The sequence below is a fragment of the Panthera tigris genome, chromosome B3 (assembly GCF_018350195.1).
Source record: "Panthera tigris isolate Pti1 chromosome B3, P.tigris_Pti1_mat1.1, whole genome shotgun sequence".
Classification (NCBI taxonomy): Eukaryota; Metazoa; Chordata; class Mammalia; order Carnivora; family Felidae; genus Panthera; species Panthera tigris.
Window position 1 is genome coordinate 3073637 of NC_056665.1, and position 25281 is coordinate 3098917.

Consider the following 25281-nt stretch of genomic DNA (forward strand, 5'->3'; position numbering starts at 1 on the left):
AAGGAGATACACACGGTACGCGGGCACACCGGACTGTCGAGGACATCAACGAGGGGTGCCTGGGGGGCTCCGTCGGTTGAGCGTCCGACTCTTCATTTTGGCTCAGGTCATGATCCCAGGATCATGAGATCGAGCCCCATGTCGGGCTCTGCACGGCATGTGTAGCCTGCTTAAGATTCTCCCTCTCCCTCTCTCTCTCTCTCTCTCTCTCTCTCTCTCTCCCCCCTTTCCACCCCCACTCTCTCTCTCAAAAGAGTAAACATAAAAACAACAAGATTCCTACAGTCGGCCCTTCCCAAAGAATACGGGATGCACAAAATGATATCCCAAGTTCAGGCAGCTCTCGACACCCAGGGTCTCACGATTCCATCGGCAGGTTTCCGTTCCATTCACAAACAGCTCGCTCTACAGAGACTCAGTACAGGACTCGGTCCCGGATTTAACGGACTGTGATAAAGTGACCAGGTGACTAGTAAGACCCGACTTAATTTGTACTTCTGCATTTTGCACACAAGTCCAGGAAAACAATTTTTATTATTTAAAAAAAATTTTTTAATGTTTATTTATTTTTGAGAGAGAGAGAAAGAGACATCATGAATAGGGGAGGGGCAGAGAGAGGGGGAGACACAGAATCCGAAGCAGGCTCCAGGCTCTGAGCTGTCAGCACAGGGCCTGATGTGGGGCTGGAACCCACGAACTGTGAGATCATGACCTGAGCCGAAGTCGGACGCTTAACCGACCGAGCCACCCAGGCGCCCCAGGAAGACAGTTTTTAAAGCCTCTGACTGTCATCTGAGATGACAGGTCACAGCAGCCCACCTCCCTGACGAGGGGCCTCTGGCTGTGTGAGCGTGTGTGGGGACTCACTCCTTCATCGCGAACATCTACTGGGGGCGTTCGTACGTCGCCTCCCGTCAGGCCCCTGCTGGCTGGCCTGTGCTGGATTCCATCACCTTCTTCCGAGGGACTCCACTGCCTCCGCTCTCACTTGCTGGAAGAACACAAGCCTTTCGCTATCATGTCTTTCCCAACACTTCCGTTTCCACGGAAACCCCCTAGAAACTTCCAGCTCCCTCCTCCGGGTACAGGCCTCGGCAGTTAGCTGCGTGACAGAGGTGTCCAGCTGGTGCCGCCCGCGAGGCCGCTGTGAGCCGGGGTCTGAGGAAGCTGCTCCCTCCCCCTCAGGTTTTCTTCCGCGAAGCAAGGTGCCGGCTCACCAAGTCAAGGGTCCCCACAAGAGCCACCCGCAGGTGACGCGTCATTCCATTAAGAAAGGTGAGACAAACTGAGTGCGTCCAGAGGGAGGAGGGGACGGCCAGCCGCCGGGAAGTCACATTTTACGGGGACAAAGGACAAGGAGCCAGAACGTGGGGTGAAGTGAGCTTGCAGACAAGCAAGCGGGAGGGAGGCCGGGTTCCCCTGTATGTCCGGGCCGAGCCCCTCTGGCACGGGGCATTTTTCTTTACATTTATTTACTCATTTTGAGAAAGAGAGACAGAGAGAAGGAGAGAGAGACAGAGAGAGGGAGAGAGAGGGAGGGAGGGAGGGAGGGAGAATCCCAAGCAGGCTCCATGCTGACAGCACAGAGCCCGACGCGGGGCTCGAACCCACGAACCATGAGATCATGACCCGTGAGATCATGACCTGAGCCGAAGTCGGACGCTCAACCGACTGAGCCGCCCAGGCGCCCCGAGGGCATCTTTCCAAAGGCACTGGACACAGAGGCAATGATGAGGTCCGCAGGAGGGAGGGGTCCCACAGCAGGAAAGAGGGCTGGCGGTGATGGCCCATGGGAGGCCCGGGTCTGTGGGGGCAACGGCTGAGCTGAGGACCTGTCCCGGGCATTCCACCGCACACGCCCTCGGGCTGAATACTAAGGAGCCAGGAGCATCGATTTCTCAAATGTGGGGAGAAAGAAAGGCTGATAATCACATTTTGTAATGATTTTGTGCTTAACACAAGCTTGGTTTCCTTCCTAACTGCAGGTGCTGCCCACGCCCGGGGGATCCGCCCACCTGTCCAGGCAGGGGGGGGGGGGGGCGGTAAGAGTCGAGGTGGCCACGAGGTTGCTTTCTTCGGAAGCCGCTCTCATGGCTCCTTCGGTCAGCTGATCTCCTTACGCTGTGGGGTCATCCCCCCCGCCCCGGGAGCCCCTCGCTGTTAGCGGTCACCGCCCCCGGGTCCGGTCCCCGCTCCCCTGCCCCACGGACGGCCCCGGAGGCCAGCTGAGGAGAACGGGTGTGGCGAAGCCGCACCCGCCCTCCCTAAATCTGATAGAAGGAGCTGGAAGAAACGCAGTAATAACAACGCTCCAAGGACGGTCCAGGAAAACGTACTCTGTGGCTCGGAGGCACTGCATTTCTAGCCGTTGCGAGTATGATCACTGGTTTACAATAGGCCCTTGTTCTCTGTTTGTGGCCAGGGTCAGCTGGCAGCTGGCCCCACTTCTGAGGCAGTGACTGAAGCCAAGGCTGAAACAAAACCGAGCACAGGGCTCCCTAAAAAGTGCACAGCGCCGGGACACCCGCCCAGAGGGAGAACGTCAGGTCACGTCAGGAGCCGGGGAGGACACGTTATTAACGAGGGGCTCACCTTTTGGGGGGGAAGCGGCCCTGCGGTCCCGCCCCGGGTCCCGGCTACTTTCCGTGGGGCTGTGGCGCTGCAGGGCTCTGAGGTGACGGGAGACGTGAACGAGGCCAGAACGGAGGCCAAGAACAGGGACTCGGGGTCCCCACTGTCATTATCACCAGTGCTTAATAATCCTTTTTAATCTTGAGACTTCGCCTTCGACATCGTTAGCAAAGGGTCGTTATAAACGCCTGCCCTGCAAAGGCCAGCTGCTGCACGGCCACGCGGAAGGTCTACGGCGGAGACACGCGGACGGGGCTGTGCGCGGCCACCCCAGGTCCCGGGACCCACGGGAGCAGGGCTCCGGAAAGTTCCAGCCAGGACTGCAACACTCCCGGGAACCTCACAGAGCGACGGAGGCGCGTTAGTTTCCACCAAGTTCTCAAACACCGGGCCAGACGAGCTCCTGCGATGATGAGGCTGGCGTGGGAAGCGCTGAGCTCGAACGCACCCCCGGGCCGGTAGACTTCCTGAGTGCCGGCAACCTCCTCCCGTCGGAGGCACCGCACCTCAAATCGGGGCCCGGCCAGACCCGCCTGCAGGCCCCCCCGCCACAAACCACGCCCGTGTGCCCACGTGGGGCGACAGCAACTGACGTGGGGTGGTGCACACCCCCCCCCCAGCACCTCCTCCAGCCCCGTGTGCCCCTCCTGTTGTTCGGGGAATCCCCCTGCCACCCCCCCACCCCCCCGCCACCTTCTAGAAGAAAATGGAAGCTGGGTGGATTGTAAGGGAGAGGATGAAAACTCCCGACTCCCAAATTCCTCAGGGGTTGAAAGATAAAGGATTTTTGGATGAAACGAGGCGAAACGATCCACCGCCAAAATACATGTATCATGAAAACAGGGAAATGCAGTTTTTTCACGTGAGGCCCTGGGACAAGAGCAAGGCAGAGTCAGGTGGATGAGAAGTCCGCCAAGCGGCTACAGAGTCAGGAGACCCGACTCCCCGGACTGTGCTGAGACAAGCAGGTGCCTCAGGGAAGGACAAGACACCTGTCTTCAGGTCCTGGCAGGACGACACCTCGGGGCGGCCCGCACAGGGACTCCCGGGACACATGCGGCCGGCCGCGCAGAGGACGTGTGACCCCCCGGGAGTGTCCGGTGCCTGTCTCTGGCCTCCCTCCCTCCACCCGGTCAGGACGTCAGGCCACTAGTTTCAAAAATAAAGACTCCAAGTTAAAATTACACCACCTCACACGGCGGGCCAAGGTAAAAACCAGGTGGGTGAGGGAGTGAGACATGAACTCGTTCTTGCTCCTACAAACCCCACGCCGAACGCTAGCCAATGGGGATGTTCACCAGAGAGCGGGGGAGACCAGCAGCCACTGCTTTATTAATTTGTTACAGTGTGTGTCTTCTTAAAAGGAAAGAAAAAATAAAGTACAGAAAGCTAAATAACACCAGCAAACAAATTTCAACTTCTAAATTCCTAAGAGAAATTAAGGAGAAAAAAAAGAAAAGAAAAAAATCTCACCTTTGCCTATACATTTTACAATTCCTCCATGGCAAAATGAAAGTTAAAAGGCAAACCAAAAAGTACAAAAAAACTATGGAAAGCGTGTATCAGAACAAAGATTAGTAGCCTCCACGTATAAAAAGAATTGAGAAAATGAATACAGCCCAATTTGAAAATGTAGCCAAAGACACAATTCAAAAAAGGTCACACAAGGGGCCAACAGATATGGAGCGCTCCGTCTCATTAATAAGAAAATAAATGCAAATTTAAATGAAAACTCCGTACCATTTGGCACTGACACGTACAGGGCTCTAAGTGTCCTGCTACTCTCAGCCTAGAAAAGGATATGGTATTCTCTCACAATTCAGGTCTCTGTAAATGCATCCTCACACTGATCTTTTCAAACTTATGTGCTATTTATCAGTTCTAGTGTATTAATATCTTCCCATTTTCCTATTTATGTATATACTGGTACTGGTTCTTTCTCTCCTTTCTTCAGTGGAATCAGTTACTGATATTTTTTTCTTATAAATAAAAGCAGAAGGTAGTTTTTTATACTCAGAGTTTCAGAACCACATCTGTAGGGTTTGTTTGATATGCAGAATCTTACTTAGGTCGATTTCAAAATCCAAGTAGGTACTCTCCTTTTTACCTTTAAATAATATCCATAAATTGGGGCACCTGGGTGGCTCAGTCGGTTAAGCGGCCGACTTCGGCTCGGGTCACGATCTCGCGGTCCGTGAGTTCAAGCCCCGCGTCGGGCTCTGTGCTGATATCTCAGAGCCTGGAGCCTGCTTCGGATTCTGTGTCTCCCTCTCTCTGACCCTCCCCCGTTCATGCTTTGTCTCTCTCTGTCTCAAAAATAAATAAACATTAAAAAAAATTTTTTTTAACATAGATAAATGATATCCATAAAATGCCAGGCGCTGGGCACTAGGAGGAAAGGCCATTAACATAACACAAAAATACTCTAAAGTACTTGCCACGTTGTCTGCCTCTCTGGTAAGGCCCAGCATAGAATATACTCTCTTTACATACAAAATAAATGGAAATGGCTGCTTTAGCAGTCGAACGCTGGATCAGGCTGAACGGAACCATTCCTGAAAATTAGGTGTTCCGGCTTCACTGTTTTTTTTGCGACTGCCAGAAGCATCAGAAGCTTATTTCTGGATCCTTTTTCGAATATCTATTACCTTTAGGTTTGAGAATTTAGCTTACTTACAAATTATATAATTTACTTTATAATCACGGCTGAGTTTAATAACTGGTTAGCAAAATTCCCGAGAATTGAACACCTGGCTCTTGTGAGCCCCGCAGCGCCCTCTTCCCTGCCCTGCAGGGTCCAGGACAGCTCTTCCAGACCCGAGCTGCCACTGCAGCTTGCTGGAGGGTGCTGTTGACATGACGTGGCTCTGCTCCTGTTCCTGCAGGAACAGCATTCCCGGGGCTTGCGTCCTCTCTGGCGGTGGGGGCTCATCGGGTCCTCTCTGGCGGTGGGGGCTCACGCTGCTCTCCCCTGCGGCGCTGTGGGACCAGTCCCAGTAATTTGGGGGCTCACACAGGTCCTCTGCTGAGCTCTTCCCCACCGGGACCTCGGCCTGCAGGGCCGTCAGCTACTTTCTGGAGCTGAATTGTTCACCGTTCCCCTGAACCCTGAGCTTCCTGATCACCGCACCCCTTGGATGTTTTGTTGAACTTTCTTGCGTAAGCTGTTTTTGATCTATTTTTAGCGCCATCTCACAGATGCTCTCTGTTACACACCACCTTACAAAGGAAGCTGGCGGGGGTACCGAACACAGCTGTCTCTGCAGTAGTTTCCTGCGGGGGAGCACCTGCCAGTGAGCAGGGGAGCCAAGGCCGGGATATACGGTCAAAGTTCCACTTTCACTTTCTACTTCTAATGGTGAAAAAAATTACTGTAAACTGGGCGGAACCTCCACTAACACCGTTTGGTTACCATGAAATTCAAGTGCCTCAAATCAAGGGATTACGACACCCTGTAGATGCAAACTTAATTTCCACTTTGCTCTAAAAGTGACTTAAGAGGTGGTATTTTAATATCTAACTGGCGAGAATAATTTTGAATTAAGATTTACTACTGACTTTTGTTTTTAGTTTATTTTATGATATAACAGCTTCTGCGGTTTCTATTCTGCAGACTTGGGATTTTGCTTGAAGTCTAGAATCCAGTTTTTACATTTAATTCACACACAGAAAGGGAGGATATACACCTACTGAATTAAGCTCATGTTCTAACAAGGGACTGAGATGGACCCGGGAGGACAGAGAATTCACGAATCACGGCTTCCCCCACTCTGAATTCTGGGGGCCAGAAGAGAAGCCTGATGCTGACCTAATTTTTTCTTTTTCTCGTGGGTATCCCTGCTTTAAACTATGTGGATGTTCTGGAATATATATACATATATATATATATATATATATATGTACATATGTATATATATATACACACACACACATACATACGTATATACATACGTATATATATATGTATATATATATATATTTTTTTTTTTTTTAAATTTTTTAAAATGTTTTTATTTATTTTTGAGACAGAGAGAGACAGAGCATGAGCAGGGGAGGGGCGGAAAGAGAGGGAGACACAGAATCAGAAGCAGGCTCCAGGCTCTCAGCCGTCAGCACAGAGCCCAATGCGGGGCTCAAACCCACAGACTGCGAGATCATGACCTGAGCTGAAGTCGGACGCTCAACTGACTGAGCCACCCAGGAGCCCCTGAATAAGTCTTGTCATCGTTCTAATACTAGTTTTTCTTCCACCAAATTCCCCGATTCTTTTTTTTTTAATTAAGAAAAAATTTTTTTTAACGTTTTTATTTATTTTTGAGACAGAGAGAGAGTGCGAGCAGGGGACGGGCAGAAGGAGAGGGAGACACAGAATCGGAAGCAGGTTCCAGGCTCTGAGCCGTCAGCACAGAGCCCGACGCGGGGCTCGAACCCATGAACCATGAGATCATGACCTGAGCCAAAGTAGGACGCTCAACCGACTGAGCCACCCAGGGGCCCCTATATATTTTTTTATTCTTGAAATTCTCGAGATTTCTCTGGGGTCTCTTCTCGTGCGCTCCTGCTCCAGCCTCCACTGTGTCTCTCCCTTCCGTGCTCTGTCCCCGGAAACTCTTCTTCCAGGATTTCTTTCTGGTGTGACAGCGAACGCACGTTGGTACACACGGCCGTGCATCGAGTCCGCGGCGTCTGTTCCCCACGTCCCGGCTCTTCACTCGGCATTTCTGCAGGGCCTTCTCCTCGTGCGCTGACTCAGGCTTCCTCGGTCTTGGAGCGGCCCCTCCACTGCTTTGTTTGAAAATCCCACAGCCCTATCTGTCATTTTTCTGTCCTCAGTTCATTTGTTTTTCTTGAGTATCTGCTCTGGTTTGCACCAGCGCCTCACCCTGCTAGTCTCACCTCGGGACGATCATTTATTTTCCTAGGTTCTCCCCGGTTTCTTACAAGGAGTCCCTTTCAGATGGTCCCATCGCTTTCGCTGGTCAAACCGGTCTCTTCTGGAACGTTCCATCTCTCCACAGGTCCACCGACTCTTCCGTGTCCGCTCCGGAGGGGGATCATCTGCGCCAGAGGACTCGGGTTTCGTGGGACTCCTGAGTCCTCAGGAGAAGAGGGAAGGCCCGAGACTCACCGTGCCAGCTCGGTGAGGCAATCGTCGGTAGGTACGGACAGGGCTGGCGAGTACAGGCGTCCTACTGTTGTGTCAAATGATACTCGTTCGCGTCCTGAGTAACATCAGGGGTGTGTGTGCGGGCACACACCCTATCTTTAAAGTCTGTGGAACGCTTTAAAAAGGGACATTGGTGGGGCCCCTGGGTGGCTCAGCCGGTTAAGCATCCGACTTCGGCTCAGGTCATGATCTCACACTCCACGAGTTCGAGCCCCACGTTGGGCTCTGTGCCGACAGCTCGGAGCCTGGAGCCTGCTTCGGATTCTGTGTCTCCCTCTCTCTGACCCTCCCCCATTCATGCTCTGTCTCTGTCTCAAAAATAAATAAACATTAAAATAAATAAATAAATAAATAAATAAATAAATAAATAAAAATAAAAATAAAAATAAAAATAAAAATAAAAAGGAACGGTGGGTCACAGGTAAAATCTGAATAAAGTCCCCCGATAAACATACTGCCCAGCTATTGTTTTATTTTCTGATTCTCCTTGGGTTTTCTCCATCCTAGTCTGTATCCCTACGGTGATCAAAGAAACAAAAACCAAAAGTGAGAGGGATTTTCTATAATGAAAATTATTTACAATGCATTTCCAGCACCGTAGGTATTTAAGGAAAATGGACAGTTTTCTTGGCCCCGTATTTCCCCTCGGTCACATCCTCAGCTTCCCCGCACAAGCTACTCATTCTCCACGTCAACTGGATCCATTCCTTATAAAGACGGAGGAAAACAACAAGAAGACGGAAACCTGGGAGGCTGCTAATTTCAAAGATCACTTAAAGCAGCAAAGTTTTCTTTTACGGGAAAGCAAGTTTACGGTTTCATCATTCAAACGCAGCCTGTGGAACGCACCTGGAAATGATTTCAAAGTTTTCCAAGTCACCCTGCTAATAGGTATTACTTCCAACCGAACCATTACTGGCCTTTGAAATATAGAAGCTAAGAGCAGACTGCACAGATCAAATACGACAGATAAAAGCATTCTGAAAAGCGTATAATGCTATAAAAACATAAGGCGATCATATTAGAAATGGATTTGGACGTGAAATCCCAAACTGAAATCATTCAGTTGGACGCTGCCCTTCAACCTTGGACATGGGCACACAGCAGTGAGACTCTACTCCAGGTCTGGCTCGGCATCGCACCGGGGGCGCCTCAGGCCAGGCACCTTCATACGATCACACCCCGTCCATATGTGACCGGGCACAAACAGGGGTTTTGGTCAAGCGCCCCAGGCTTGCACTCGAACCCATCATGCTCACTCCCTTGGAAAACTTTTTGCAAACTGTGTGATCCAGTGTGAAAGTCGGTCTTCAGGAGCTGTGGGTGGTCTTTCTGACAAAGAGCTCTGTATTTGTGGCAAAGTGGCAATCTCTGGCTGTAGCTAATTGGTTGGTGATAAAATCATCACCAGGAAAATGGACACGGAATACCAACCATGAGAAATCTCAGACTTGAACACACACGTGTTGGTCCAATGACATTTATAGAGTTACGCTCATCCACTCAGAATATGCGGCCAAGAGCCAGCCACAAATACGGAAGTAAAGAACTGCTAAAGACACAGCTAATGGGATTTTTTTTTTTTTTTTTTAAACAACTGCTGGGGCAGAGAAGGCCAGGCACACCGGGTCTGCAAGTAACAAATGCACTAAGACCAGGTGTGGAAACGTCCGGAACCTACTAAAATAATTAAAACACAAGTGGATGTACCAGTTTGTCCTTTATGAATTACAGAAGCTAGAATTATTCATAAATGATGCCCAGCAGCCCTCGTGGTCAGACCTTACTGCTCTAGGCCTGACGGGGCGTTCTAACAAACATCTCACGTGTGGGTTCCACCGCTCGGTAAGGTGCAAAGCCCTCGTGTGAATCGATAAAGAAATTGATGGCAGTAATGAACCTGAAGCTGTGTCAGAAGAACGTGATACACGCACAGGACAGGTTATACACACCTGTCACGCAACATCCCTCCCAACACGGGGAGCGAGGGTGCGAGGCGGGTCTGCTGAACCGCACCGGAATAATGATATATTGAGTACCAGTTCCGGAGAAAAGAGGAAAGAGACAGAGACAGAGACAGAGACAGAGACAGAGAGAGAGAGAGAGAGAGAGAGAGGGGGAGTGTATGTACCGTATGGGGAACACCCACGGAAGAACACACACCAATGTGTTACTGGTGGTAACAACAAAGAATTGGTGGCAGAGACGAGACTGTTACTTTTGTGACATCTCAGTATTTGTCCAGATATTAACTATCAGCACGTGCTACCTCTGAAATCCAAACGAGTGAAATCAAAACGAAAGCCTACCAGTGACATCTGCCAACAGAGAACAGGCAGGTATAGAAAACAACTCAAATCTTAAGCACACCCGTGTGTGTGCACACACACACACACACACACTGAAAAAAAAAGAAAACACCCGAGGATTATGCTCTGGTTTGTGGCCACTGGATCCTGAAAATGAAACAGTGAACTCAATGAGCAAATACACACACTTGCTGGAGGAAAACAATACAGATTCAACGATATTTACATCTGCTGAGCATCAATCATGTTGTAAACAGCTACCTAATAACTGGGGACAGAATGTTTGTACCCAATTTATCCACACCCATCCCTTTTCACACTCAGTTGTATCCCCTTGAAGCTTTGCAGATAAGCGACCGTTACACTCCACACAAAGTCAAAGATTACTGTCCTTTCTCATTGTCAAAGGTTTTTATCCGTGACAGTCTATAGTATTACAGGTAAAAACAGTTAGGTTTGTCTATATCCTGCCTAAACTTGAAGGCACTTGGCTAGAGTAAAATTTGGCAAAGTCTTTAAAAGGACTAATCTTTTTCTGGTGTTATAAAATGCCCATTAAAGTACAAGCCATACTTTACAAATTAAGGTCTGAGAAAGGGCATCCTTCTCTCCTCTGGCTCAAACCTGAGTAAGGGTTACTACATACACCTTGCTTTCAAATTAGGAAGCCGAGACTTTCCCTAACAAGTACCCATGGCTCAATCGGCGGAATACGCGCAGAGAAATCTCTGGCCTCTTCCGTGGTCTCCTTGCGAGGCTCTGCAGTGACCGTCCCCCCACACTCCTCGTCCTCACGGCGGTCTGTGTCCTCGCGGACGGTCCCGCCGGCCACATCGAGCTGCTGCTCTCTGCTTGGGCAAGGGAAAACTCCTTCGTCTTTCTATTTAGCACCAGTGGAACCTCTGAGAAACAAGTCCAACTGAAAAAGAGTTCACGGGGAACTTCTTGGGGGGGGCCCCGGCGAACAGAACAAGATAAACGGCATCTCTTCCGAAACCGGGCTCGGTCAGTGGTGCCTTGGGGCTCGCGGACTCCTCAGCCCCAGCTCAACCTGGCTCCTCCATCGGCGGGACGTCCCTCCGATCTCAGACCCACTGGACTTCACCCTTCACTCCACATGCCCAAACCGCTTCCCAAGACTCATTCCAGACACACTGGGTGAGCTCTTGCCTAGTTCAAAGCGCATTCCTAGGCCCCGTCAATCACAAAGAGGAGTCAGGTACCATCCTGAAGGAATTTATAGTCTCAGCCTTAAATCGGTGGGATACAGAGGAGAGCATTTCAGTGTTGACTCTTAAGTTGAAACAACGATTTGAAAAATCAAAGACAACAATTCATACAATTAAAAATAGGACATGCCTTCTAAAACATTAAGGAATCCAACAGTACGCAAAAGTATGGCATAAAAAATGCAGGAAAAAAACCCCATTAACATCAAAGCATAAAATAAAATAATCAAGTACAAATATTTCGATCATAACTGGAGTGGACCACACAATCCATCATCCAAACTAGGATTTTCAGGAGGGAAAGGGGCCACAACGACGTCTCCAAGACAACAGGCATAAAGCAAACAACCCACACAGGCCAGGCTGGGGGGTCTCCCTTGGTATGAAAATAAACGGCCCACTTTCCCACGGAACGGAGATGCAGTCATGGGCTCCGGGGCTCACCCCCTCCCGCCCATACCCCTCCCCACCACGGTCCTGTTTTCAGGGTCTGAAGGTCAGTGGGGCATACTGAAGAAAATGGAAAACAAGCAAGGATTCACACACACAAAAATACTCTGTGCTGTTTGCAAAGAACATAACTACAAACTTGTTACATTTAAAAATAGATGTAAAACAGTAAAAAAGATTTTAAAAAGGCGGGGGGTGGGGGGGGGAGGGACAGCGCCTGGGTGGCTCAGTAGGTTAAATGTCTGACTCTGGCTCGGGTCATGTCTCGTGGTTTGTGGGTTCGAGCCCCGTGTCGGGCTCTGTGCTGACAGCTCGGAGCCTGGAGCCTCTCCCTGCCCCTCCCCCTCACACTCTCTTTCGAAAATAAACATTAAACAAAAATTTTCTTCGTACATTTAAATTTGGTCATAACTTGAGCTTTGGAAACACTGGGCTTTTGTTTTTAAAGACAGTTTTGTATTTTAACACAAAGCAGGTTAACACACCTGGTTCCAGTTGTAAACTTGTCTAACGTCGTGAGGGGAACTGTTTTCCAAGTTTACTATAAGTAACTATGAACACGTTAGACTTCTATGGCACAAACAAATCCAAAAAAGTTACTCAAAAAGTGAGACTATTCAGAAAGATGTGGGTCCGACCTCCGTTACATGACTTGTAGTCTCACAGCTATGAGACTTCAGGCCGCGAACAGCCTCAAGCCATCTCACATCTGGGCAGAGGAGTATTTCTGCGCAGGAGAGACACCGTCGCACGTGTGCCACACCCAGCCTGCCTGACCACACGTCCTGCGACGTCAACTCTCGGGACAAACCACCTTCTGGTGAACACACTGAACCCGAGGAGCGACAGGGAAGCAGAGCAGAGGGTGTGGCCAGGGGTCACGGGCTGGAACCCGAGCGCCTGGTCAGCAGGGCCCCACCCGCCCTTTCTGACGGGGAGGACCTCGGTCTTCCCATTCGTGCTCTGGAGGGAAACGCCAGCAAACCAACGAATAGCGGTAATGACATCTCCCAGGCTTTCCACAGACTCTCGTCCTCTGGCTCAAAATTCCATCCCGTCCCTGCGCTCAGAAGGGCACGCGGAGGGCCAGTCCGCGGCTGTCTGGTCAACCGCACCGGCCGGGTCACGCACCCCCACGGGGAGCAGGCCCCAGGATGGGGGGATCCTTGCCCAGGAGCTCAGAGACACCAACTGAAAACAGGAACCGTGGCGTGCAATTGCCGCTCTACGACCAACGTATTAAAAGAGGCAGGAATTCAAAGGAAGGAGCCAGATGTGTGCACAGGAGCGGCGGGAGAACGCTTCAGAGGAGTGGCACGTGGGCTGGGATGTGCGTCTGAGTTCACCAGCAGCAAAGGAGAAGAGAACCCGGGGGAGAAGAGACGGCACGGGCCGAAACACACACGTAGGAAAGTCCGACGCACACGCTGCTGGCGGTGATGCGAACGGGCGGCCGCCATAGGACAATACGGAGAGTCTCAAAACACACGAACACGGCTACCACGTGATTCGCCGATCCCACTTCTGGGTATAGATCCAGAAGAAACGGGAACAGGATATCTGCACCCCCTTATTCACAGCAGCTAAGGTAGGAAACATCCTACGTGTCCATCAACGGGGGGATGGACAAAGAAGTCGCGGCGTGTGTGATACTCTAATGGAACAATAATGGACGGAAATCCTGCCATTCGCCGTAACGTGGATGGTGGACCTTGAGGGCACCAAGCTAAGTGAGGCAAGTCAGACAGGGAAAGACAAATACCGTATGATCTCTCTTACGTGCGGAATCTGAAAAAGCCTCACTCAGAACCAGAGACTAAAATGGTGCCCAGCAGAGGCTGGGGGGCGGGGGAAGTAGGGGAGATGTTCTTTTCAGGGACAGACTTGCAACCAGCAGATAAGTAAGTCCCGAGACCAGATCTGATGTGTTCCCGCCGCAGAAAAGAAACGATCATGTGACGTGATACGGGCAGAAGCTAACGCCACAGGGGAATCGTACGGTGGGATCCAAACGATGCAGATGAACACAATGCACACATGAACTTCGGACAGTGTTATACTTACATCTCAATAAAAATAAACTCTTAAAAACCCTGATGTATTCAAGAGTGGTGAGAGCCAAGGCACCAGGCCTGGGGGTGCGGGGTGGGGGGCGGGGCGCAGTGGAGGGCGCAGGCTCTGTGAGGTCCACACACAGGACAAGTCAAGGCCGCTGGGGTGTGGTATCAGCAGTGAAGAAGTACATGGGCCGCTGGAAAAGACATCTCCTCGGGGACGGCAGTCTCACTACCTCACCTCTGTATACAGTGCCGCTTTTCTCTTTTCTTTTCTTTTCTTTAATGTTTTTATTTATTTTTGAGACAGAGAGAGACAGAGCATGAGCAGGGGAGGGGCGGAAAGAGAGGGAGACACAGAATCCGAAGCGGGCTCCAGGCTCTGAGCTGTCAGCACAGAGCCCGACACGGGGCTCGAACTCACAGACTGAGAGATTGTGACCTGAGCCGAAGTCGGACGCTTAACCAACTGAGCCACCCTGGTGCCCCGTGCTTCTTTCTAAACCAGGGAAAACTGACAATTTCTCAGTGGTCCGCTTCTCTCTTCTCCCTTTGGGGAGCAGCCCAGTGATTCTCCTCCGGTCCTTCCCACGGTTTTCTCCCTTATCAAGGAAAGACCTGGGTTCCACCTTCCACGCTCATCAACCAAGTTGAGAAAAGACGGTGTCTCTCTGAGTCTCGGGTTCCCTTTTTACAGGAAGCAAGGACTGGACTATGGGAAGGATGAAATTCAAGGACTCTGCAGGCCTGAGGTCCCAAATCACAGCAGAACAGCATTTCAAAGACCAGAAGATCGGACAAAGCAAGGAGGGCCAGGGGCAGAAGTATTTAACATAATCTCGGCCACACAACTAACTGAGTAGGAAACAAAATCCAGCTCAGAAGGGGCGGCCAGGACAGTCCTCTCTTGTGACTGAAACCTCCCGGGTCTCCGACTTCCCAGGGGCAAACAAAGATGGCAAATGTGCCCCTCAAGTGTCCGGTGAGGCTGCTGGGAACAAACCTACACAGAGGTGACTCACGTAACACCCAGCATGCACGAGGTGCTCAGTGAGTGCTGGTCAGGTGGCCTGATGTGTCCTTCAACAGCACTTACAAACGTGGCTTCCCTCCTCAGTCAACAAAAGATATGCAAATGTGGACTGTTGAGAAAATGAAATGACAATGGTCATTTTGGAAAAATTGAAGGCTTGTGGCTTTGAAGAAAAACAATTATTACACAATAAATCTACCAATTGCTGCTTCTGTAGAAACCTAAAGGAAAACATGCCCCTATTGCATTCCCGCCCCCAGGGGGACGGGGCTTTGCCTTTGATTTTCAAAGCATATCTGATTTCCTGCAGCCTTTCCAGACTCAGATGGTAAGACGCATTCCCACACGAGGGTGAAGGAACAGCAACTCTTGCTTCAAACCTGCGCTTGAACCAACAGACCCGAATCCTTTGAAATGTGACCGAACGGCTGTAAATTAACAAACAGTCATCTGGGGAACATAAAACCGGTGACAATGTGCTTCTAATTGCATGGGAGATCAGGATATTAGTGAGGTTTTATATTCTGCTTCACTGCCTACGAACCAGCATATCTTTTCATAGTAATGCTTTTTCCCAAGTAGAAACAATGCAAGGAGTCACAACTCAGTTTCTAAGATGAAGAGAAAACCAAAGGGAAAAAACATACAGCTAAAACGATGGTTTTAGTGCCTGGAACGGAGGTGGGAGGGCCAGGAGGAGGGAAGGAGGGGAGGAGGGAAGGAGGGAAGGAGGGAAGGAGGGAAGGAGGGAAGGAAGGGAGGAGGGAAAGAGGGGAGGAGGGAAGGAGGGCAGGAAGGAAGGGAGAGAAGGAGGAAGGACCAAAATAAATTTAAATGGCAGCTATAAAATTGTTCTTCAGGCTCAAACACCAAGCGGAAACCACGACTGAGTTTCCTGCTTTGGTGACAGACACCTGTAAACCTGCAGTTGTCCAAAGTGCCCTCGTGCCACGTGCAGGGCCCTGGGCTAGAGGGTGTGGTTCACAGCAGCCAAGCCAGAACCCCGGCTGGGTTAACGAGCTTCAGTCCCCTCACCAGACAGCTCAGCACTCTTCGTACACACGGTTCACGGTTCCAAGTTTCACACGCGGCTCGGGCAGGGCTCCTGCACGCGTTCACTGTCGCCTGCCTTTGTTCCTCTCTCCTCTGATACACGGAGAACCGATGGAAAAGGCCGCCCCCTTGTGCTCATCTCGGGGTAGCTGCAGCCCCGGCTAAGAGCTGGAACCACTTCCACCATCCCAGGGGGACGGGTGGCTTTGAGAGCAGACGTGCCCCACACGGCCCCTGCCCAGAAATCAAGGCTGGTGTGAATAAGGATCAGAGAAAGTGCCAGAGCTTCTGAGATGGCTCAAGTCCTAGAGAGCCATCCTGGACCTCTCCTGGGCACAGCCACGTGCAGCCTGGTCCCCATGCATCCAATCAGGGTGACGAATACTCTTCTAAAGCTCCTGGTGGTGACAAGTGTCTCTAGGGAGGGAAATTCCTATCCTGACTGCCAAATGGCCTCTGGACCCCTGGCTTTCTGAATGTCACCTAGAGCAATGCAGAGAGAGAGGAGGGCAGGGAGGCTGCTGAGAACAGCAGAGCCACTAAGAGACGTTGGAGAAACCAGGCAGGTGTAGGAGGGTTCTTGGAAAGCCAACCAAGAGAGAAGGAAAGGCCATAAGACATCACCTGACACAACCTGACTTCATACGGACACAACCTGACTTCCACCAAAGTGGCCGACTGGCCGGAGGTCTCCATCGGCCAACCAGGGTTGTTTCTCACGTAACAGACAGGTTGCCTTACTGGCTGGTTTGGGATCAAATCTGTGAAAGATCTATAAGTAATTGGGAAGACTAAATTCAAGCACCCAGCATGAAAAACCCAACCTAGTACAGAGCCAAATACATAATACACACAAAATACATGAATGTAAGATAGTAATTCGTCTATAAAACTAAGCAAACAAAAGTTTGTCTTTTTAAAGCAAACAATAGTTCACTACCTGCTAAAAAAAAATTAGATCTCATTTTTCTTTTAAGAGACTTTGGATCCTGAGAGAGGCTTATGAGAGACACTGATGTCCCCTCCTCCTTTGCCCAAATCCCCCCACCCTCAAATCTCAAATGTCCGAAGAAAGGGAAAAAGTACGGAAAATCTATGTCAGCTCAGAGAAAGATCTCATCCAAATGCTCGGTCCAATCCAAATCCAATCTTTAAAAACCAGAACTAGATTACAGGTCACCCAGGCCTGCCAGAATTAATTTATGCCACCAAGAGAGAACCTGCTCTCTCCACAAGTTAAAAATAAGAGACCTTGGACCTCCCCAATATCCAGGAACCCGTTTCAGGTAAGACCCTGCGGCAGAAGAAGTCATTCTGGCAGCTGCCGGCTGGCTCAGGGGCACACAGGCAGGCCTGGGGCCCACAACTCAGACCCTGTATAAAAATGGAAAGGGCTTCTTCCCCGAAGAGATCAGCACCGGGACAATTTTCATTGTTTACGTGATGTGGTAATCAAGTTAGGAGGCTGGTACAATGTCGTGCTGGGTGTGAGTCACGGCCCCCTCCTGAGCTCCCCGTCATGAGAAATGGCTCCACGGGACACAGATGCCAATTCTCCCCAAATGTACTTACAGATTCACACAACATTATTGCCTTTCACAGGAGCACGTGTACGTACGGATGCGTGTTTACGGACATCACACTGCCTAGGTCTTCTATATTACTGAGCTTTATTTATAGTAAAAGAAAGGTGATCGTGATGTACCTCTGTAAATGAAACATCATACTATAAATACTTAATGTACTGGAATGTAATAAAATGATCTGAAGTTCACAAGGAAGAATAAATAAATGTCCAAGGATGGCCAAAAACCCATTGGAATAAATAGTGATAAAATGAGATTAAAACACAAACCACTGAAACCATGAAAACCAAACACTACGGACTGACAATATATCGGAACCGCAAACAGAGCCCAATAACAGATGACACATCGGAGGAAACTGAACGATAAAAGTGCTGGCCCAAGAGCCTTGCCTCTGGGAACAAAAGTAAGGCTGAGGAGTTTACGGGTAAGCCAGTCCGTGCCTAGAAGAACTTAAATGAGCACATGGGGTTTATATAACATGAGAGCAGAGTAAGAAAGAGAACAAAGCATCTGGAGGAGACCACGAGGACTAAAAAGGGAAGAGAACAGGAAAGAACCAGTGGGCCTTGGGTCTCCATCGGCCACAGCTCTGAGAACGGCCCGCAAACTGGGGACAGAGCAGCTCTCTGGACAACGAACTCCTGGGTTCTGCCTGCCTGGGGCTGGAGGGGGGGGGGGCACCCTCAGCTCGGGAGACAGGAAAGGGGCTTCAAATGGCTCCCGGGGCCAACAGCGGCCTCACAAAGCGCAGAACGGTGCTCTTCTCTCGACTGGACCGAGGCAGAAAAAAGAGTGGACGCTCAGAACGTCTCTGTTTCTCTAACATCCTGTGCTTTCCAGCCTAATATGCACCTGTGAGCCTCCCAGAACGCCTGGTCGCACCGAGGGGAGCAAAATGCAGCTCGACTCAGTGCACTGCAGGAGCGACAAAGGATTGCCAAGTGACAACGTGGCTCCAGGGTCCTGAAAAATCCTATCACATTGAAACGAAATGCTACTATCCCAATACCCTTTAATGAGGAATGTTCGGGCCAAGAAAAGGATTTCGCTCTCAGCTACGAAATTCCAGAATATTTACACTGAAAAGAAAATGTGTCCACTATTCTAAAGGGATGTCTTCCCCTTAAGGGACTCCGTCCCCACGTCAGCTTGTGTGAAGTGTCAGGATGGAAGGAGCTGAGTGCCCACCTGCACAGGACGGAGGGACTTCACTCCCTGCTGAAGGCGCGGTGACTCTCCTCCCCAGCTACAAAACTGGAAGAAGGCCACAGTCTATTTTATTCCAGGAGGAACCCGTGTACTCTCAGCTCCTGCTGCTAATTACAGACATCTGACTAAGGATTTCCCTTGCAAATAACAGCTTAAAAACCTAATACACTTCCTTTTCAGGAAACAAACTATACTGCAATCCTGTGGTGCGCTTTATATTTGTGTTGTGAATCAGTTTTTTCAGAATAGTACTTTAGAAGAATATATGCCCATGTTTATAGTTAATAACGTCTTGCAAAAAAAAAAAAAAATTTCACACCTTAACTCTGAATCCACCCTCAACAGCTCGAGGCCTTGCTGTCCGGGCACGTGGCCCGGTCGCTCACGGAAGAATCTGTTCCTTCCGCACTCTGTGTTCAAGCTTGCGCACTTGCCTCTCGGTAGAAAAGTCTCCACCTCCCTCCAGGTGCAAGCCACAGCCTTGCGCCCGTCAGCCACTCCTCCTTCTCCCAGAAGCCTACTTCTGGAGTCCGGCTCCGATGCCAAGTTTGGAGCGGGGGTCCGAAGGCAATGTGGACAATTCAGGGGTCGCAAGCATAGTGCCTTCGTCTTGCTTCCTGTCATCTGTGCTAGCCTGTGTTTTCTCCTGAAGAAGCTGACAGAAGTTTTGATTCTTTGTAACTGAATACCTAGGAAGAAGAGTGGGAGCCAAGAAGTAGTTTCAGAAAGAGCCAGAGCCTCTGATTTCTACACGGACCGCTGGAACATTCTTCAGGTGGGCTTCCCCAGAACGAGGGAAGCATCAAAATGCTTATGACGGCCCACCTGGACATCTTTCCTTAGAGAAAAGGAAGTGCATTCAAACAGATGCCACATTCGATTGGAAAAGTGTTCTTTAATCTTCGTATTTAAGGGCTTCACTTAGGATTTATTGTCTTTACATGTGTGACTTCTGGCAGTCAACTAACGACATTTCCCATGGAAATCAACAGTAATAAGCTCCTTGCTTAACATTTTGCCGTTTGCTATTTTTAGAAACAAAAGAAGGGTCGCCACCCCACAGCCTTCCATTATCGTCATCTGCAAGGTAGGACGCAGATCAGAGCGGGTAAGCACCTCACCTGACTACAAAGTAAACGCCGCTCGGCTGCAGCGTAACCCGCAGCATCCTAACTCCAGGCCACCTCTCGGCTCAACCCGCGGGGACAAATTCTCTAAGGCGGCACCAATGATGTCAAGTAAAGGTATTAACACTGCCTTCCTTCCTAATTTAAAAAAGTACAGCAGATGACACTCAAGGCGTAAAAAACTCAGAAGGCGAATCAGAACAGGCAACACAAGCCTACGAGTCACGGGAAGAACAAAGACATTTCCCGTCTTTGTGCGCCCCCTTCCTCAACCAAACCCTCTCTCCAGGGAGCTACTGCCTTGAATTTGCGGTTTACCTTTCCGTGTATCATTTATTATGCATGTATCTGTTGCTATTTACAGGTTTTTAACCTCCACATAAACGCTCGGCAACTTGCTTTTCAAATCCACCGTTTCCGTGAGACTGACCCCAGCTGGTGCCCAGTGTCATTCACTTTCACTTGGGATGGTATTTTTTCCTCGTGACTGTACCACATTTTACTTCCTCACCCTTCCGTCCACGGACATTTACGTTGTTGCCATTTTGGTTTGTTTGTTTGTCTTTGCTCTCCTAAACAGTACACGCCTGTCCACATCTCCTCGTTTGGAGCCGACGTGAAAACTTCTCTGATACACACGCCTGCCTGCAAGCGGGCTCGCCGCATCTTGGAGTCACGCAGTCAACCGAGGGGCACGAGAGCGTGTTTTTTGGGCTTTCTGGCAACTGGCCCATTGTCTGTCCGCTGGGAAAAAATCAGATCTCACCTTGTCAACGAGAAGACTATTACACCAATCAACAAGGACATCTTCCCAACTTTCGTTAAACCATTTACAAAAGTCACGTCATTTCCCCATTCCGTCACGCGTGAAAAATACCAAGAAAAGAGGTCAGATCTGCTCTCCACCTTGCAGGTGCCATCTAAGAGTAAAAGAAGAATGTACTATTTCGAGATGGTGGGGAAGAAAATTTCCATCAAATAATCCCTTGCTCTCAAATAATGTCTAGAAAGGCAATGACCTTATTGACAGACAATCCTTAGGTTATAAACCTGTGATAACCTATGTCATTCAAAAGAAGTTACACAGTTACTGCCAATTGCTTCGGTCCATGAAAAAAGGATCAGCGGACACCCCTTAACCCGGGGAACAAGCATTTTGCCAAACCATATGCCAACAATTCACCTGAGGTCACAGACAAGGGGATTCCTGCCACCGCACAGCCCGGTGCTTTCGGAGCAGAAGGGACCCACAGCTGGTTCCATTTGTAAAGTGCAGCTACAGCCACGGGCCGGGAGGCACACAGACAAATGCAGTGATAAAGAGAACAATGTATAAAACTGAAGAAATCTAGCCAAGGTTATACTAAGATTCAGGCCATGAACACATTCATTCGAAGAGGAGGAAAAACAGGAAACAAATCTTCTCAAAGACAGTAATAAAACGAGACAATTAGTGATAAATAGGAGGTAAGGCTTCATAAAGGTGCTACATTAATATATTAAAAACTGTAACAGGGGCGCCTGGGTGGTTCAGCAGGTTAAGCGTCCAACTTAGGCTCAGGTCATGATTTCACGGTTGCTAAGTTTGAGCCCCGGGTCGGGCTCTCTACTGTCAGCGCAGAGCCCGCTTCAGATCCCCTGCCTCCCTCTCTCTCTGACCCTCCCCTGCTCTCTCTCTCAAAAATCAATAAAAACATTTGAGAAAAAAAAACAGGTGCACCTGGGTGGCTCAGGCGGTTGGTTAAGTGTCCGACTATTGGTTTCGACTCAGGTCATGATCTCACGGTTTGTGAGTTTGAGCCCCACATTGAGCTCTGTGCTCACAGTGCAGAGCGTGCTTGGGATTCTCTCTCCCCCTCTCTCTGTCCCTTCCCTGCTCGCTCTCTGTCTCTCTCTCAAAAATAAATAAATAAACTTAAAAAAAATAAAAATAAACCTATAATAGATGAGGAATTAAGAATAGAAGTAAAAATACAATATAACAAACAACCCAATAAGACTGATCAAAGAAAAGGGAAACAAAAATCAATATAGAAACAAAGAAGGTTAGATAACTACAGATACGGAGGCAGACAAAAATCCCAGCTTTCTATGTATATTATTACGTGACCTTTGTGAACTTCAGTTTTCCCCACCATAGAATGTATCTACTGCCCTTGGCCCTGAGGAAATCAGATACTCAGCCCTGAAGACACAGGAGGTTCTGGCACGTGGTAAGCACTAACAGATGCTAACTCGGGATGTCATTATTATAATCAATATTAATGCCAGTATCCAAGCAAATGAACTAAATAATCAATCTGAAATAATATGAGAGCATGAAGTACAAAAGCCAGCACAAGGAACGGTAAAAAGAACCTGAAAGGGAGAATAACAGCTGATAAAATTATCAAATCTGTACGCTGATGACCAACCAGGTGTAGGTGGTTTTATGGGTGTTACTGTCAAAACTGTTTGAGGACCAGAAAATCCTTGTGCCATTTAAACTATTCCATAAAACAAAACACAGTGAAAACTATCCCTCATTTGTTATTTGCCTCATGCAGCTGGTATGATGCTCTTATGTAAACTCCATAAACTTAAAATAAATAAATATATATATGTATATATATATAAAATATATATATATAAAAAAAAATATATATATATATATAAATACAGATCAGCTAGGGGTGCCTGGGTGGCTCAGTCGGTTGAGCATCCGACTTCAGCTCAGGTCATGATCTCGCGGTGTGTGAGTTCGAGCCCCGCGTCAGGCTCTGTGCTGACCGCTCAGAGCCTGGAGCAGGCTTCAGATTCTGTGTCTCCCTCTCGCTCTGCCCCTCCCCTGTTTACACTCTGTCTCTCTCTCTCTCTCTCTCTCTCTCTCTCTCAAAAGTAAAGATTAAAATAAAAAAGTTAAAAAAAAAATACGGGTCTGCCCAACTTACAAACATAAACACGTTACACAGAAAAAAACCAGCGACAAATTGAATTCATTGGTTTGTTAACGTATTGAAATGCATTCAACAAATAGCTTATTCCAGGAATACGTGACTCATTTGATAGTAAGAAATGTGTTACTACTGTGATTCATGGCGTAAGTGGCTCAAGAAAGAGAAAACATCACCTGAAAGGTGTAGAAAAGACCATTTGATAAATGTCAACGTCTATGTACGTTAGAAAAATCTTTTAATGATTATTTTTGAGAGAGAGAGAGCGTGAGCGCACAGAGGGGCGGGGGGAGGGGGGGTGGACAGGATCCAAAGTAGGCTCTGCACTGATAGCAGGGAGCCTGAGGCGGGGCTCAAACTCACTAACCGTGAGGTCGTGACCGAGCTGAAGGCAGCCACCTAACAGAGCAGCCATCTGGGCGCCCCCACATTTAAAAAGTTACTCTAGTAAACAGAAACAGTGATTGCAGTCACTGTATCATTATAAAGACTCTGCGGATGAAATCCCGTGGAAACACAGTATAATGTACTTGAGGACTCCTGCACCATCAGGAATGAGACACCAGTACTGCACCCCCGTGTATCCCTGTCCTGGGAGTTACAGCAAACATACTGACACAGAAAGCTATGAATACGAGAGAAGATCATTTCTGAAAGAAATACGTACAGGTTTTAAACAGAAAGCGTGATTAATTTTACATCAAAAATACACCATTCAACTGCACACTTAAAAGTGGTTCAGATGATAAATGTTACATGATGTTTGTTACCACAATTTTAAGAAACAAACGTTCATATGTGGATATAAAGAGCCTGGTGGTTATCCCTCTCCCAGCAGAGAACTCTCATTCATTATCTGCATATTTCAAATGGACCTAGTATATTTTGGCCTACACGATACTGAAAACGACCTCTACAGAGAACTTAAAACGTAACCCTTAGAATTCACACATGAGCTATAAGATCAAAATACAAAGACAAACTTATATAATAAAGAAATAAAGAGAACGCACACACAGAACGGGTCAGGAGAAAGACAACAGACCAGACTCAAAGAATCAAACATTTTAGGTACCTAGTCCAGATGATCTTACATGTGAACTACTTCCAAACCTTCAAAGGAAAGATAATTCTCACCTTCTACAGACATCTCCCTAGAACAGCCACATCCAGTTCGGTAGCCAGGAGGGACGCGTGGTTTCTAGTGCATCTGATGGAGGGAACTTTTAATGTTACTTGATCCCAACCTATTTAAATTTAAAAAAGCACATAAGGCTAGTGACTGCCATCACGCAGAGCAGCTCTAGAGGCGGTAAGAGATGAAGTTTCCTGTTTTGGAAATACCAAGAAAATAAGAGCCAAACTTACTTAGCATCCAAGAAAAATCTGGACGAAATGCTAGTTAGCCGAACAGAACGGTGTGTGACAAGAACGTGCAATGATCAGGGGCTGCTTTTCTTTTTTTTTTTCCCCCAGGAATGCAAGCACCATGAAGAATAATCAGGAAATAATTAAATATGATCCACGACATCAATTACAGCGACTAGAAAAGCTGCTGAGAACACACCCATAAAATTTAGTATCTATTCTCGGTTGGAAAAAAAAGCATACTTGGTGGCATGGTAAATAAGAGACATGAATCAACGGGTACCAGCAAAACCTGAGACTAAAATGGGTACTTTCATTAAAGTTAGGGAAGAACCAGACAGAATATCAGAGCACAGCAGTGGTCATCATTACCTATCATATTTTTACAGGCAGATATAAAAACAAGAAACAAGACACATGATAAGGAAACAATAAAATCGTTATCATCTGTAAAAGGAAAATTATGAAAACCAGCTGAAACTTTTAATACTAAGTAAGGCTCTGGTTATTTACTGATTAAAATAGATTCTTTCCAAGTGAAGCAATGTTGATAATAGGGTGTATTTAAAAGAAATTCACTAGTAAGTGAATTTAATGTATTACAAAAAATACCACAAAGACTTAAGAGTCACAGACTGTTGAGATTTCCTTTGAAATAACAAAATCAAATCTGCGTGTAGTGCCCTTGGAAGGATCTGGCTCCTCAACTGCTCCACTTGACTAAAGACGGACAGACTCAGAGGCAGACAGACAGACACACACACCCTTCGTTCAGCTTTCACTTCTCACTGACTTCCTATCACCCAGCGACGAACCATGAAGAACTAAAGTCAGTTCAGAAAAAAAGCTAATTAATATTCTTTTCCTCCTGTTGTGACAGGAAGAATATCACATTTCCTCTTAGAATACGGCCTTGAAATTTTAAAGATTTAGCCATATGGAAGAGATCTGAAAGTGTAGAAGAAAAGGCTAAAGATTTGGAATCCTAATTCAATTTCCCCTCACATTTTAATAGGAGCCTGTAGCAAACATTTATTTTCAGAGACTTTCTTGGTAGGGGACTGAACAAAAGGCCATTGTGTGTTAAACATGGGGAGGTCTCTGCGGTCCCATCTATCTGAGTTTTTTA

General features: G+C 48.2%; 1 protein-coding gene and 1 long non-coding RNA gene across 3 annotated transcripts in view; one reads left to right on the forward strand and one right to left on the reverse strand.

Moving 5' to 3' along the window:
- Positions 1-25281, reverse strand: part of EFL1 (elongation factor like GTPase 1) — a 121269-nt gene that overhangs the window by 44300 nt on the left and 51688 nt on the right. The gene's annotated exons all lie outside the window — the stretch shown is intronic.
- On the forward strand, positions 1075-24461 carry LOC122239355. Its single transcript, XR_006218337.1, has 3 exons — positions 1075-1275; positions 7650-7786; positions 24261-24461. It is a non-coding gene; the product is annotated as an uncharacterized LOC122239355 (long non-coding RNA).